The following is a 14726-nucleotide window of genomic DNA, read 5'->3' on the forward strand; positions in this document are numbered from 1 at the left end:
ATCCAAATGTCCATTCAATAAACTCCTTCCAGCTCCTTGTCCTTGCCTGCTGCTTGCATCCCAAAGTCCCTGCCTGCTCAAACAGGCTCCACACACGCTGGGACAGGCTCCGTCTCCTGTAGGCAGGACCCACCCACTTGTCCTGAGTGACTGCCGCAGACACCCTTCCCTGGTCACAGTTGCGTATCATTCAATTCCATTCAATTCATTTGTCCAGCAAACCAAGGCCACGGGCCACGTCCCAGGCACTGGGGACACCATTCATCCAGTGTCAGCCACCGCTTACCCAGTGCCCCTAACTACAACGGGAAGCCAACAGACAAGAGATTATTGGGTGGCCAGCACCATGGCTTCCTAGGCTAATCCTCCACCTGTGGCACCAGTACTCCAGGTCCTAGTCCCAGATGGGGCGCTGGATTCTGTCCCGGTTGCTCCTCTTCCAGGCCAGCTCTCTGCTGTGGCCCGAGAAGGCAGTGGAGGATGGCCCAAGTGCTTGGGCCCTGCACCCGCATGGGAGACCAGGAGGAGGCACCTGGCTCCTGGCTTCAGATTGGTGCAGCGCTGGCCATAGCGGCCATTTGTGGGGTGAACCAATGGAAGGAAGACCTTTCTCTGTCTCTCTCTTTCTCTCTCACTAACTCTGCCTGTCAAAAAAAAAGAGAGAGAGAGAGAGAGAGAGAGAGAGAGAGAGAGATTCTGGGCAGTGGCCAGTGTAGGGGGTACAAGCAAGGTGATGTCATCAGAACTGGGGGGGGGTTGCCAAAGGTAGTGATTAGGGAAGAGCTGGTTGTGACGATGACTTTATGCGTAGCTGAACGGGACCTGCCGGTCACGGCTTTCTCAGGCCACATGTCCTGCTGTGCTGGGTCTGTGACCAGCACTGTTTGGCTGTGCGTGCCCAGCCCTTCTCTGGGCATTCCTTGCTGGTCCAGAGATGGGCAGCTCCAATGGATCCAGGCCTTTCCAGGGGGATCCCAGCCTGGGCCACTTCTTTCCCGTGTCAATATCTGCAAGGATGGTCTTGCCCAGGCTTTTTCCTCCAGGAGTTCAAAGAGCTGGTTAATGCAGCGGAGAACTCCAACAAGCCAGTGCTGCAGCCATTTGGCTCTGTCTGGAATGCTGGGACTCAGAAGCCAGTTTCATCCAACTTTAATCTGCACGCTCAGAGCACCTGTCAGCGCGCAAGCCGTCAACAAGAGAAATCGTGGGGCAGACGCATTGCTCCCAGCTGGAGTTCTGGCTGAGCGCTGATGGTAACTGCTTCCTACCTTAGGGTTTTAAATAGAATTAATTTTCTCTGTAATGATCATAAAGGATGCTGTTACCTAAATGAGGCAGCTGACGCCTTCTCCCCACTTGGTGAGTGTGTGTGCAGTGTGTAGTTTTGTGCAGTGGGATTCAGGTTCTGTTCTTATCTTCTTACTAAATAACTGTGGCTTCTCACAGTTGGGCTTGCTATTTTCTTATATTCTCATGAAAGGAGACATGGGGCAGGTGTTGTCGTACACGACATTAAGCTGTCACTTGGGACACTCACATCCCACACTGAAGTGTCGGGTTCAAGCCACACCTCTGCTTCTGACGCAGCTCCCTGCTAACGCACCTGGGAGGCAGCAGTACTGGGTCCCTGCCACCCCAACGGGAGACCAAGGTGGGGCTCCTGGACCAACCCTGGGTCTTGCAGGCCTTTGAGAAGTAAACAAGCAGATAGAAGACATCTCTCTCTCTTTCTCTCTGCCTTTGAAATAAAAGTTTTGTTTTTTTTAATTTTTGACAGGCAGAGTGGACAGTGAGAGAGAGAAACAGAGAGAAAGGTCTTCCTTTGCCGTTGGTTCACCCTCTAATGGCCGCCGCAGCCGGCGCGCTGCGGCTGGCACACCCTGCTGATCCGAAGGCAGGAGTCAGGTACTTATCTTGGTCTCCCATGGGGTGCAGGGCCCAAGGACTTGGGCCATCCTCCACTGCACTCCCTGGCCACAGCAGAGAGCTGGCCTGGAAGAGGGGCAACCGGGACAGAATCCGGCGCCCCGACCAGGACTAGAACCCGGTGTGCCGGCGCCACAAGGCGGAGGATTAGCCTAGTGAGCCAGGGCGCCAGCCAAAATAAAACAGTATTTTTAAAAAGGAGGGATACACATCAAAACCCCTTCTCCCCAAGCTCTAGTCTATGTGTGCATGCCGTGTCTCTGCAGCCTCACCACTGAGACCAAACACTGAAACTGCACCCTACAGGGCATTATGTCCCAGGTGAAATTGCGAAGATGGCCCTGGGGTCCTTCCTCACCCCCCAGCTCTGCACAAGACCGAGGGGAGTGTCCGAGGGGAGTGCATCGACACTCCCACAGGACGGTCTGCAGCAGTGGCCACGCCCACTCCTGCCCTCCATGCAGGCAGATGCAACTCCTTCCAGCGAGAAGAGCAATCTGTTCCCACTCCCTACCTGGAGCCTCGGCTCTCGCTGTCACTTGCTTTGACTAGGAGGCTGTGGAGTGCGTGACAACATGCCAATCTACGTTCTAGACGGTAGGAGACCTGCCAGCTTCTATTTTCACCATAAAGCCAGCTCCTGTGCAGGACAGGTCAGATCAGACTGTTAACAGATGAGGGTGCATAAGCAGAGAGAGGCCACGTGGAAAAGAGCCGCAGCCTCTGGGGTGGGCGTTTGGCACAGCAGTTGTGACACCACCTGGGATGCCCACATCCCATACCACAGTGCCTGGGTTCAAGTCCTGGCTCTGCTCCTTTTCCAGCTCTGGCTGGTGCACACCCTGGGAAACAGCAGCGATGGCTCAAGTACTTGAATCCCTGCCCACTGTATGGAAGACCCAGACCGAGTTCCTGGCTGCTGGCTTCAGCCTTGCCCAGCCCTGGCTGTTGTGGGCATTTGAGGAGTGCACAAGCAGATGGAAGCGCGCTCTCTCGTGCGCGCTCTCTCTCTCTCTCTCTCCCTTTCAAATAACATGACAAAAATAAAAAATTTTGCAAAAAAGAACCATGGCCTCCCAACCAAGAGCCAGACAAGGCCCAACATAGGTGAATGAGACCAACCTGAATCCTCCAGTCCCAGTGAGCTGCCCTACCCTGTGTGCAGGAGAAAAAACCTTCAGCACTGAGCCCTGGCCAAATATAGCCTCCTGACTGGGGCTGGCATTGTGGTGAAGCGGATTAAACTGCTGCCTGTAACACCAGCACCCCATAGGAGCACCAGTTTGAGTCCCAGCTGCTCTACTTCCCATTTGGCTCCGTACTAACATGACTGAGAAAGCAGCAGAAAACAGCCTATGTGTTTGGGCCCCTGCCACCCACGTGGGAGAGCCGGATGGATTTTCTGGTCTGGTTTTGGCCTGACCTAACCCTGGCCATTGTGGCCATTTGGGGAGCGAACCTGCAGATGGAAGATCTCTCTCTCTCTCTCTGTCTCTCTCTTTCTCTCTCTTTCTCTCTCTGTCTGGCCCCTCTCTCTGTAACTCTGTCTTTCAAATAAATAAATAAATAAATCTTTTTAAAAAATCACTAACAACATGTTTGCTATATCAAGCTTTTGAGACGTTTGATGTCATGTCACTCAGCAATAACTAATGGGAGCATTCTTACTATTAAACTTCTTTGTACTTTTAGATTCTGGTGCAATATACCTCATATCAATCTTACCATCTGTCTTGGTCTATATTGGTTGCCATAACAGAATACCATAAATTGGGTGACTTGTGGACAATCATAATCCTATTTCTCCCAGTTTGGGAGGGTGGGAAGTCCAACAACAAGGTGCCAGCAGGTTCAGGGTTGGACGAGGGTGCTCTTCCTGGCCCATGGACATCACTTTCTTATGTGTCTGTGACGGGGGAAGAGACAGGCAGCTGTTGAGCCTCCTTCACATAAGGACACTCATCCCATTCACCACCATGGAGCCCTGGCGGCCCCACGACCTCCCAAGGCCCTGCCTCCTAAGACAACACAGTGGTGATTAGGCTTCAACACGAAGGCTTTCAGGAGACAGGGTCAGACCCCGGCACCATCTTCAGCATTAGTGAGTGTGCAGTTTCTATGCACTGAGGACACTCACACTGCCATGCCACCGATGCATTTTACACATGCTCCAAAGGTGTCTTCAGGGGAGGCACAAACGCACGGAAATGCACTCCCTTGGGTCAGGGATGAGTGTGCATCAGTGCTACTTCCTGTGGGGGTCCCTTCCCTAGTTCTGTATCCAGGGAGGAAATGGGAGAGGAAGAGACGCTTCCTAGGAAGCTGGGGCTGCATCCCTGACCTCCAGCCTCTTTCCAGGTGGACCTGGGCCCTGACAGGGATTTGCTTTTCCATTGGCAGAGCCTGCTGGGCTTTGCTATGTGAGCTCCATCTGTCTTATGAACAGGGGCAGATTTTGGCCTCAGCTCACAAATCATCCATCTTAGTTTTCAATGCCGCTGTGATTGGTTGTCATTCTCTAGACCTTGTTTGTAAAAGTGGTTTCAGGAGCTGTAGTCTGGTGCCATTTTTCAATTTGGGGAATTTAAAGATCCTTTTGGTACTATCTCACCTTTTCTATCATTTTCCAGGAGTGCCTGACACTATGTGTCAGTTGTGTCCCTAGCTGACCCAGGGTGGTCTGGGTCCTGGAGGGAGAGGACCACTAAGGAAAAGTGCAGGCTATGAAGAGATATCCCCAGCAGCCTGCAGAGACCCGAACAGCCCAGCCCAGCCCAGCCGTGCTGCGTTCTTGTATGGACGTCAGCAGTCTTGTGATGTGTGATCAACTCACTCCCTCCTGAGAGAATGTGGAAGACAGACAAGGAGCTGTCCGTGGTGCTGATGACAACCCCAGCCCACTCCTGCTTGCTTGCTTCTGCAGACTCGAAATCCTTCTGAGCACTGAAAGGCAACAGGAGGCCTTAGTGAGGCTATGATTTCCCACTCCGGGGGTCAAAGGCCCACAGGTATTTTGGGTTACTAATAAAAAGCACAGCTGGAGGTGGGAACGTGAACAAACAGGGCTACCTCCTCCCCAAGCCCAGATTGTGAACGAAGCCAATCCTTCTCAGGTGCCCGCACTCAGGACCCTCCTGAGACCTGCTTCCAGCAGAGCTAAGCAGCCTCGGTGGCTGAGTCATCATCTGAGGTTGGGCACCAGGCGAGGGCTGCGTGGGAGGAAGCTCCAGCAGGGAACTGTGGGCGCACTGCAGGGCTATTTTCGGCCAAAGCTGGGGGTGTCACTGGCTTGCTGACCTCACTGTTCCGCCATCATGTCCCGGGGGCCTGAGGTCAACCCAAGACTTCCCTCTTGAGGTGATGTTGTTGAAAGGACAAGAAGCCTGCCAGGTCTGTGGCTATGTGACACTGGCTGGTCTCTGTGGAGACCTAGGGGTCCACTCCTGGGGTGATCCTACTTTACATCTGTCGGTCATACCGAAAGCTGCCTTTGCTCATTCAGAACTGTCAGTGTGTGATCTGCAAACGAGCCAGGAGACAGGCGTGGAAATGCATGCAGAGCCCTCCGGGCCTACTCCTCCGAGCTCCTCAGTGTGTGTGCAGCACATGGACATCACCCTGGGACTCCAATTTGGAGGCCCCATGTCTTTGGAGATGTGTGATAAACAAACATCCCCAGGTGATACCCCTGGGGTGTCTGCGCACTACATTGACATAGCTGGTGGAGAACTTGCAGGACTGCCAATCAAGTCCCATGGCCTTGTGAGGCAAAGGGTTCCTGGGCCCTGGGGGCAGACCTAAAGGAACAGACTCTGTCGGCATGAATGCCCTGCCTGGGGGATGTGGGATAGGCAGCCCAGGTGGTGCCCATTGGGCAGGAGCCAGGTTGCTTGAAGTAGAGTCACTGACTCTGTAGGGTCCCATGAGGGAAGGGACCATGGGTTGATTCTCACATGGGTGAGGTTTCTCCCCATTCCAATGATGACAGGTTTATTTTCCTCCATTTTTTATTTTGGAAAATTAAAACACTACAGGAAAAATTGAAAGACTAGTACAAGGAAAGAACCATAAACAACTGTAACATATGTACAGGTTTTTCATCTGTATTCAGTTCAGTTGTTAACACTTTCCCCACTTATGAGAGAGAGAGAGAAAGAGAGAGAGAGAGAGAGAGAGAGAGAGAGAGAGAGAGAGGAGAGACTGGCATCTTTGTACCTTTTCCTATTACACTTTGACTACATGAGTCTTCCACTATGTACGTGCATACATATGTGTAGACGGTGAAACACCACACTGATCTGCTTCTTTGTTAACAGGCTCACGGGGAGAAAACTCACACACTACAGCATTCATCCACGCAGAGAGAGCAGCACAGTCGTTTCCAGCATGTTCACAGCCGTGTGGCCATCGAGTCCTTCACTATTAGAAAACGTCTCCCCCAGAAGAAGCCCTGTATCCACTGTGGTCACTCCTATTCCATGGAAGGGGAGAAAGTGGCAGGAATGGGTTGGTTTGCTCCTCTGTGAGTCAAGACTGGCCCCACAAGGGCTGCATTCCAGGGATGGTCCCTCAACCCCACTAAAAGCCCCATAGCATGACCTTCCATCTGAATCTGAAGCCAAGAGCCCTTTGGTGTGACTAAAGCTTGGCGTGTGGGAGTGAGGGCCAGGTGGGTCTGTGGCTTCACAAGGGGCACCCACAGCTCAAGCCCAGTGAGAATTCCAGAAAAGCTGTCCAGCCAGGCCCTCAACAGCAGCAGACCCAGGCCAGCAGCAGCTTGGGCAGGAAGAGTGGCTGTACAAATCTGAGGTCTGCAGATACATCTGTGCATGAACTCAGCCAGAGCTGCCCACTGGCAAACTCCAAAGCCAAGAGTTGCCCAAGCCTTCTCCACTCTACCCCACAGCCTTGTCCAAGTCAGAGCTGCCAAGCAGCATGGGCTGCCTGCGACAGTTGCTTGCTCCTGATCCTTGCAGAAGTCAAAGCAGAGATGAGAAAATGACAATGGCAGGGGCCAAACCTGCCCAGGGCTCGGATGAACGGCCTGTGACACCCCTGAGGGCAGAGGATCCTACTTGATGAAGCGTAGAGCCAGGCTGTCTTGAAGGTGACCAGCCAGGGTGCCCAGGACTGTGGGGTTTCCTGGGAAGCAGGACTTCCAGTGCTAAAACCCTGAGTGACCTGGGCAACCAGGACGAGTTGGTCACACAGCTGTGTCGGATGCTGCTCTGGTGTTACTGTTGTGAGCTTCGTCCACCTTGTGGATGCCTGCACAGACTCACGGTCAAGACTGAAACCTGGAGTTGCACTACCTGAGTTTAAGCAAGTCTTTCCTTACCTGTAAAGTGGTGCTCACCTTTGGGCTGTCACAAGGTGGGGGCCACATGACCTGATGTTTTAGGGCACCAGGAAAAGTGCTGGATGCAAATTTGTAACTGTTGCCCATGGTCATGGACTCTGTGCTAACCACACGGTGTCTGCCGTGTGAGTGCTTAGACTCTCGCCCACCTGTTGCAGGCATATTTGTTCTGCCTCTGCAGCCGCCTGGCCTGAACTCCAGTCTGGAGAGAAGCCAGTGTTCTTGGGGAAGGTCTGTTTGGCTTCAGACATCAGACCAAAGTCATCTGGCCATCTGCTTGCTGAGGGTCTGGTTCCCTGTGCTTTTATTGGTGAGCATTGTGGGGGCCCCATCCAAGGCTTCAGAGGATAGCAGGAGTCTGAGGCACAGAGACTTCCCGTTTTCCGGAACCCCGGGTGCCGTGTCGGTGGAAGCAGTAAGAGTTCATGGCCTCATAGCAATACGTTCTAAGGACAAAAGATCAGCAAGCTGACATGGCAGGTTTGCTGCTGATGGCGTGCTCATGCAGCAATTCCGAAGCTGTCGCCTGCGGATTACGGGTCAGCAGATGAACAAATGTACTGAGGCTGTTGAGAATCAGCATTCTTGCTGTGGGAGAGTTGAGATCCGATTTAGGATGGGAGGGAGTGCGGAAGAGCCCACGGCACTGGCGTTGAAGTGAAGGGATCACGGTGAGAGCGTGGATACATCCCAGTGTCCAGGCCCCAGCAGCAGTGAGATCCTGTGATGAGACCTAGGGCAGGGCCTGCGAGGAGTGAGCGGTTAGGTTAGGCGGGTCTGAGCTGGGGAGGGGCTGCCTTCCCAGAGCTTGCTGTCCAGGTCACTTTGCGCGACATCTGGCTCTACTTGGTTTTCTGTCCTTGGAGGCAGTGTCTTAACAGTACTACCCCTTCTCCTTCGTCTCTGTTTTGACTCATTCCTTGCAACCTAAGAGCGCCGGCTGGAATCCTCACAAACTCTGCTTTGCTGAGCCAGGCGCCCTCCCTGCTCCAGGTGCTAGGAGAGCAGCAGGAGGCCTGCTGGGTGGAGGCCCCGACCGACAGAGGAGCAGATGCTGTGGGCCTGCAGGCTACAGGCCTTGAGTCCAGTTGTGCGATTTCTGGGAATCCTGCAAAGCCCCCTAGAATGAGTTCCTCTGAGGTATTCGAACTTCAGTTCTCTTGTACTAAAAGAGGCGGATGCTTGAGCTCTTTCCAGGGCCAGCCTGGGTCCCTCGGGGATCGCAATGGGCATGAGAGTGGAGCAGGGGCTGCAGATGTGCAGGCGCCAGCTTCATGTATCCCAAAATACACGCCAGACAGTGCCCAAGGCCCAGCCCAGGGTGTGGGCTGGGTCCAAAGAACCAGACCGAATACACAGGGAGGTTCTGGTTGTGGCTGAGCAGCGCCACACAGAGGCCTCGTGGGAAGCAGGAGGAGGAAGATGGCGAGTGAGCTTCAGTCATCCTTCACTCGCCAGCATCGCCTGCCCCAGGTCCTTGTGCAGACTCCAACGGCAAGCACAGTGCTGGTGCTGGTGCTGGTGTGAAGGTAATGTGATAACAGCGATGGTGATGATGAGGATGGTGAGGAGGATGGTGGTGGTAATAGCTGGGATTTATTTTTTTTTATTTGACAGATAGAGTTAGACAGTGAGAGACAGAGAGACAGAGAGAGAAAGGCCCTCCTTCCGTTGGTTCACCCCCTAAATGGCCACTACGGCCAGCGCTGCACCTATCCGAAGCCAGGAGCCAGGTGCCTCCTCCTGATCTCCCATGTGGGTGCAGGGGCCCAAGGACCTGGGCCATCCTCCACTGCCCTCCCGGGCCACAGCAGAGAGCTGGACAGGAAGAGGAGCAACTGGGACAGAATCCGGCACCCCAACCGGGACTAGAACCCAGCGCCCATAGGAGATGCCGGCGCCGTAGGCGGAGCATTGCACAAGTGAGCCACAGTGCTGGCCCAGGATTTATTATTTTTATAATAGTTTGTGTGTTATCTCATTGATCCTCATTACACCATTGTGAAGTGAATATTTTTATTACCTCTATTTTGCAGAAGGAAACAGAGGCATATAAAATTTAAGCACTATGCTCAAGATAACACAACTCCCAATGGGTGGAACAAGGGCTTGAACTAGACAGTCTACAGCCCCTGCTTCTGTTCTGTCTTGTTTTTATCTTGTGTGAATCCCGAGGCATAAAATCTATTGAATTTAACGCCCAGCTTAGGGGTCCATGTTGTGACACGGTGGGTTCAGGGTCCACCTACTATGCTGGCATCCCACAGCTGCTCCACTTGCACTCCGACTCCCTGTTAATGTGCCTGGGAAGGCAGCGGAAGATGGCCCAAGTGCGTGGGCCCCTGCACCCTTGTGGGAGACCCGGATGGAGTTCCTGGCTCTTGGCTTTGGCCTGGCCCAGCCTTGTCCATTGTGATCATTTGAGGAGTCAATCAGCAGATGGAAGATCTCTCTCTCTCTCTCTCTTTCTCGCTCTAATTTTGCCTTTCAACTAAATAGATAGATCTTTTTAAAAACTCCAGTTTAAATTGTGGCACAGTATATAACTGATATTATAAAAATCTTTCACAAATTCAGGGGCAGCCTCTGTGATGAGACAGGTTAAGCTGCCACTCAGGACACCCCCACCCCGCGTCAGATGGCGAGCTCAAGTCCTTGCGACTCTGCCTCCAATCTGGCTTCCTGTCACTGCATCTTGGAGGTAGCAGCTGATGATGACTCAAGTATTTGGGTTTCTGCCACCAATGCGGGAGACCCAGATGGAATTCCAGGCTCCCGGCTTCAGCCTGGCCCAGCTCTGGCTGTTGCAGGAGTCTAGGGAGTGAGCCAGCAGATGGAAGATCTCTCTCTCTCTCTCTTTCTCTCTTTCTCTTTCTCTCTCTGCCACTCTGCCTTTCAAGTAGATTAAAAATAAATAGATAAAAGTTTTCTAAAAATACATCACCAATGTAGTGGCCCAGAGAGTGCAAACTTATTAACTTGCACACCTGACAGTCACGAGCCTAACACAGGTCTCACCAGGCTCAAATCCAGAGACCAGCAGGGCTGTGTCCTTCTGAAGACTCCAGGAGAGAACCTGTTTCCTGCCGCGTCTCCAGCTCTCAGAGGCCACCGCATTCCTCGCTTGTGGTTCTTCCGTCTTCAAATCCAGCACTAGCAGCTCGGGTCTCCTGGAGGCACCATGGCTCTCCCGCCATCTCTTCCACTCAGAAGGGCTCCTGCGGTTACCCGGGGCCTGCTTGGCTGACGCAGGGTGAGCTTGCCATCACGACAGCTGCTGAGCAGCGGCTTCAGTCCCATGCACAGCTGTAAGCCCCACTACACACAACCTGACACAGCTGCAGGTCCGGAGAGTGGCACGTGACGTCCTTGGGAAGCTGTTGCTGTGCCTAGGACCACAGTAGCTTTGGAATGGACAGACCTCAACTTGACTCCAGCTGGGCCGGCTTGCTAAGCCCCTCTGAGCCCCCTCTCTTCGCTGTAAGTCTTGGCCGTGACATCCATTTTTGCAGAGACGCCACTGGGATAGGATGGAGCAATGCACGAGGAACCTGCCTGCCGACCTCCGGCACATCGTAGGTGCCTGGCTGTGAGTTCTCTTTGTTCCCCATGACTGTTCCACTTGGTCCCCGTGTCTTATACGCAAACCACATCTTTTTGCTTTCCCTCTTGGCATCTGATCATGTTTGATCCCCTCCCAGCATTCCAGGGGGTATTTAACAGAGCCTGCAGCCCAGTCCACACAGGCTCCTCTAGCACCTGCTGGGCGCCAGCACACAGGAGGCCCAGGGCTGGGAGCCAGAGACCTGGGCAGGACACACAGCAACATTGTTTCAATCCAGATTCTCTTCTCTCTCTCTCCCTCCCTCCCACCCCAACTCCTTACCCAGGGCTGCTCCCAGCTGAACACAGGAAAACACACAGAACAAAGGTCTTATTGGAAAAGGCTGCACCTGAGCCCACTCTGCACACAGTGCCTTTCGCAGAGAGTTGTTCGGGAATTTGCTTCCTGGTGCTACGAGAAGCCAAAAGACCTTTCGAAGGACAAAGCAGCATTATCGCCGCCTGTAAACTGAAAGAGCTTGTGCGACTTTTCCCTGGAGGGGAAATGGTCCCTCTTTGACCATGGAATGGTGCCAACTGTACAGCTGGAATATCTTTCTGGAGAGAGCAGGCTGGGAACAATGGGTGCTGGAGCAGGGGCAGGAGACAAAAGATATCTTTGGGGCCTCGGGGCTTCTTTGGCTGAGTTCTCGGAGAGAACGGGAGACTTGTCGTGTTCTCGTCATCAACCTTCAGAGACACGTGCGCTTGTCATTGTCCCCAGCGGGGGAGATCTTCTCGGTCATGGAACACGAGGCCGCCTTGCCGTGGTGGTGGAGGCGCTCCTGGAAGCGCGCGGCTGCCTGTTGGTGGTAGGGCGCTGGGTGTTGCCTGGAGAGGTGCGTTTGCTGCTGTTTTCTCTCTGGGGTCCCTTCATGGTGTGCCCCTTCTTGCTGTCACTCTGCTTTCTAAATAAATAAAAATAAATAAATCTTTCAAAAAGATGGGCACCAGAGACCCTCAAAAGCCCCCTGGTGGCCCCTGCCTGGGGAAGGGAGCAGCGGGAAGTCCCACGTGGACCTCACAGAGTTCAGGCCACACTCATCAGACGACTCGGCGTTGCACTCCAGGGCGTTAACCCAGTGATGTGAAAACTTACGGCCACACAAACCCCACACACGTTTACAGGAGTCTCCTTAATACTCACCAAAAACTGAAAACCATCCACACCAAACAGTGACTCCGGGGCTTCCCTACAACGGGATGTGATCAGCACACAGCAATGGCCCGTGGACACGCGCAACTGTGTGGCCGAGGGGGAAGCAGCCAGGTTCAAAAGGCCACAGACCGCATGATGCCATCTGTTTGATGTTCTCGAAAATCAACCCTACAGGGACAGAAAGCGACCAGTAGCAGGCGCCAGAGGGTAGGAGTAGGGAAAAGATCAGCTACAAAAGCACAAACGGGTCCTGGGGTTAATGGAGCTGTCTAATATCTGTATTACCCATATCTGTCTCTATTGTAGCTACTTGTATGTCATCTCTGTCTCCACTCTGCCTCTATCACCTGTGTCTTTCTCTGCTGTATCTATATCACCGTTATCCCTCTCTACTGTGTATATGTCAACATCTCTGTTGTATCTACATCTATAGCGTCTCTCTCTCTCCTGTATCTATAACATGTGTATCATCTGTAATATCTAACAATTGGATCCAGGCATTATCTAGTCTATCTCTGTTGCACCAGTATAACATCTGTATCTCTGTCTGTGCCATCTGTGTCTATCTCTGCTGTGTGTGTGTCATCCATCGCTGTTGTATGTGTATCATCTGTATCGACATCTGCATCTTGGCTTGTGACGGTGGCTACAAACTGTAGATGTTTGTCAAAATTGGCAGAAACCAACACTGAAAGGAAGGACTCTTACTGTGCATAAATGATGCCTTAAAACAAAATGGACAAAATAAATAAAAGCACAGAATGAAAGGAACAAAATTTTGGCCGGCCCGTATTACGGGACTCTGAGTACCTGCGTGAGGGTGCAGTCAGACCCTGCACCGGCTCACAGTCAGTCAGACCTCAGACCTGTTCACAGAGCCCGGACCTGCTCCCCTTCTGACCCAGCTCTCTGCTGTGGCCTGGAAAAGCAGGAGAAGATGCCCAAGTCCTGAAGCCCCTGCACCCGCGTGGGAGACCCGGAAGAGGCTCCTGGCTCCTGGCTTTGGACCGGCCTAGTTCCAGCCATTGCTGCCATTTGGGGAGTGAACCAGTGGGTGGAAGACCTTTCTCTCTGTCTCTCCCTCTCTCAGTCTGTAAGTCTCAAATAAATAAATTTAAAACCTTTAAAAATGTTGTAAAGCATTTTTTTAAAGTTCTATATATCTTAAATAATTTCCTCCTTAACACTGGGGTGTCAGGGGCGCAGGATCCAATTCAATGCTATAGTATAATAAGCTTAGATTCTGGCATGTTTAGTTTTTCTTTTAAACTCTACAAATTTTCCCATCTAGCTAATGCATTTATTACCACCTGTGTGCTACACACATTGCATTATATTCTTCCTGGAGGTGGGCAAGGTCTAGTTAATGCATTTTTTGAAATATGTATTTATTTGAGAGAGAGAGGGAGAGATCTTGCATCCACTGCTCGCTCCCTAGATGCCTGTAATGTCCAGGGCTCAGCCAGAAGCTGAGAGCCAAGTCATGTGGGTCTTCCACATGCGTGACAGGAAGGCAACCGCTTGAGCCATTGCTGCTGCCTCCCAGGATAGACTCCAGTACGGGGTGCAGGTATCGTGGCCAGCACCCCAGCCTCTATCCTGAACCCCTGCCTCCAAATGTTTGATAAGAAATGGCTCTCGGCAGAGACAGCTGTGGCAGTGTAGAGGGCAGGTGGAGAAGCAAAGCTCACCCAAGAAATCATCCAGAAGATACCAAGGTGTCAACATCTGCTTGCCACTGGGCTGCGACCCAAAGGCATGCAGTTGAAGGCGACACTGCCCCTGGCATCGAAGACATCACAGCTTAGCAGGAGAGACAGAGATGAGCCAACTAATTTTGAGGGTGGTAAGTTCAGGGCTGTAACGTAAAGGGCTCCAGCTGGAGCTGGGTGCTGCTCCACCTGGATCAGCTGTGTTTGGGATCAGGGCTTCAAGGACTGGACACATCATGTGGCTCTGAAAGGGCATCTCTGTCCAGGGAAGATGAGAAGGGCGATTTATTCAAGACATCACACAGAGCATGCGCTGATCCCTACCATGTAAGTCCCACTGTGCAGCTGAACCTAACGTGAACCAGCGACAGGTGGCTCCACCCCTGCCAGCCACCGAGACCTCAAACTCCAGAGCCAGGCACCCCGGCCAGTCAGTTCTGCCTCCAAAGAGCTTTTATCCTGTCCCTCCTTCCCTGACTCCAGCTCCCGCCACTCACCCAAAGCACAGAGTCTCTTTATTGATCTCTGCTTCTGATTTCCAGCCCCGCCCACCGCCAAGTGTCCCCATACACAGTCAGGGTGATCTGAGCAGCCACACCCATTGACAAGAGAAAAACTCTGAAATGTCCTAAATTTAATTACCAGCGCTGGAGGGTGGCGGGGGGAGAGATGGGAGAGGCTAATCAGACAACGAGAGACAGGCTGCAAAGAGCCAGAGACCGTCCTCTATTCCTGAATGTTCTCAAAGCCTCAGATGCCGTCACACCCCGGAGATGCCCCTGCATCCTGCTCGCAAGCCCAGCGAGTCCAGAAGCCACACGGACGTCTCCTTCGTGGCCGGCCCTCCTCTCCCAGAGCCTCCCCTGCCAGAGTAGTTTGGGTGTGGATATCTTCTCTCTTCCTTCCCCAAATTTCCGTGTTGAAGCTCTTAGCTCGGGCTCGGTGCAGAGGGGTTCCCAGTCGCTGC

Source organism: Oryctolagus cuniculus, chromosome 15, assembly GCF_051225735.1.
Source record: "Oryctolagus cuniculus isolate XC-2025 breed Fujian yellow rabbit chromosome 15, ASM5122573v1, whole genome shotgun sequence".
In the NCBI taxonomy this organism is placed as follows: domain Eukaryota; kingdom Metazoa; phylum Chordata; class Mammalia; order Lagomorpha; family Leporidae; genus Oryctolagus; species Oryctolagus cuniculus.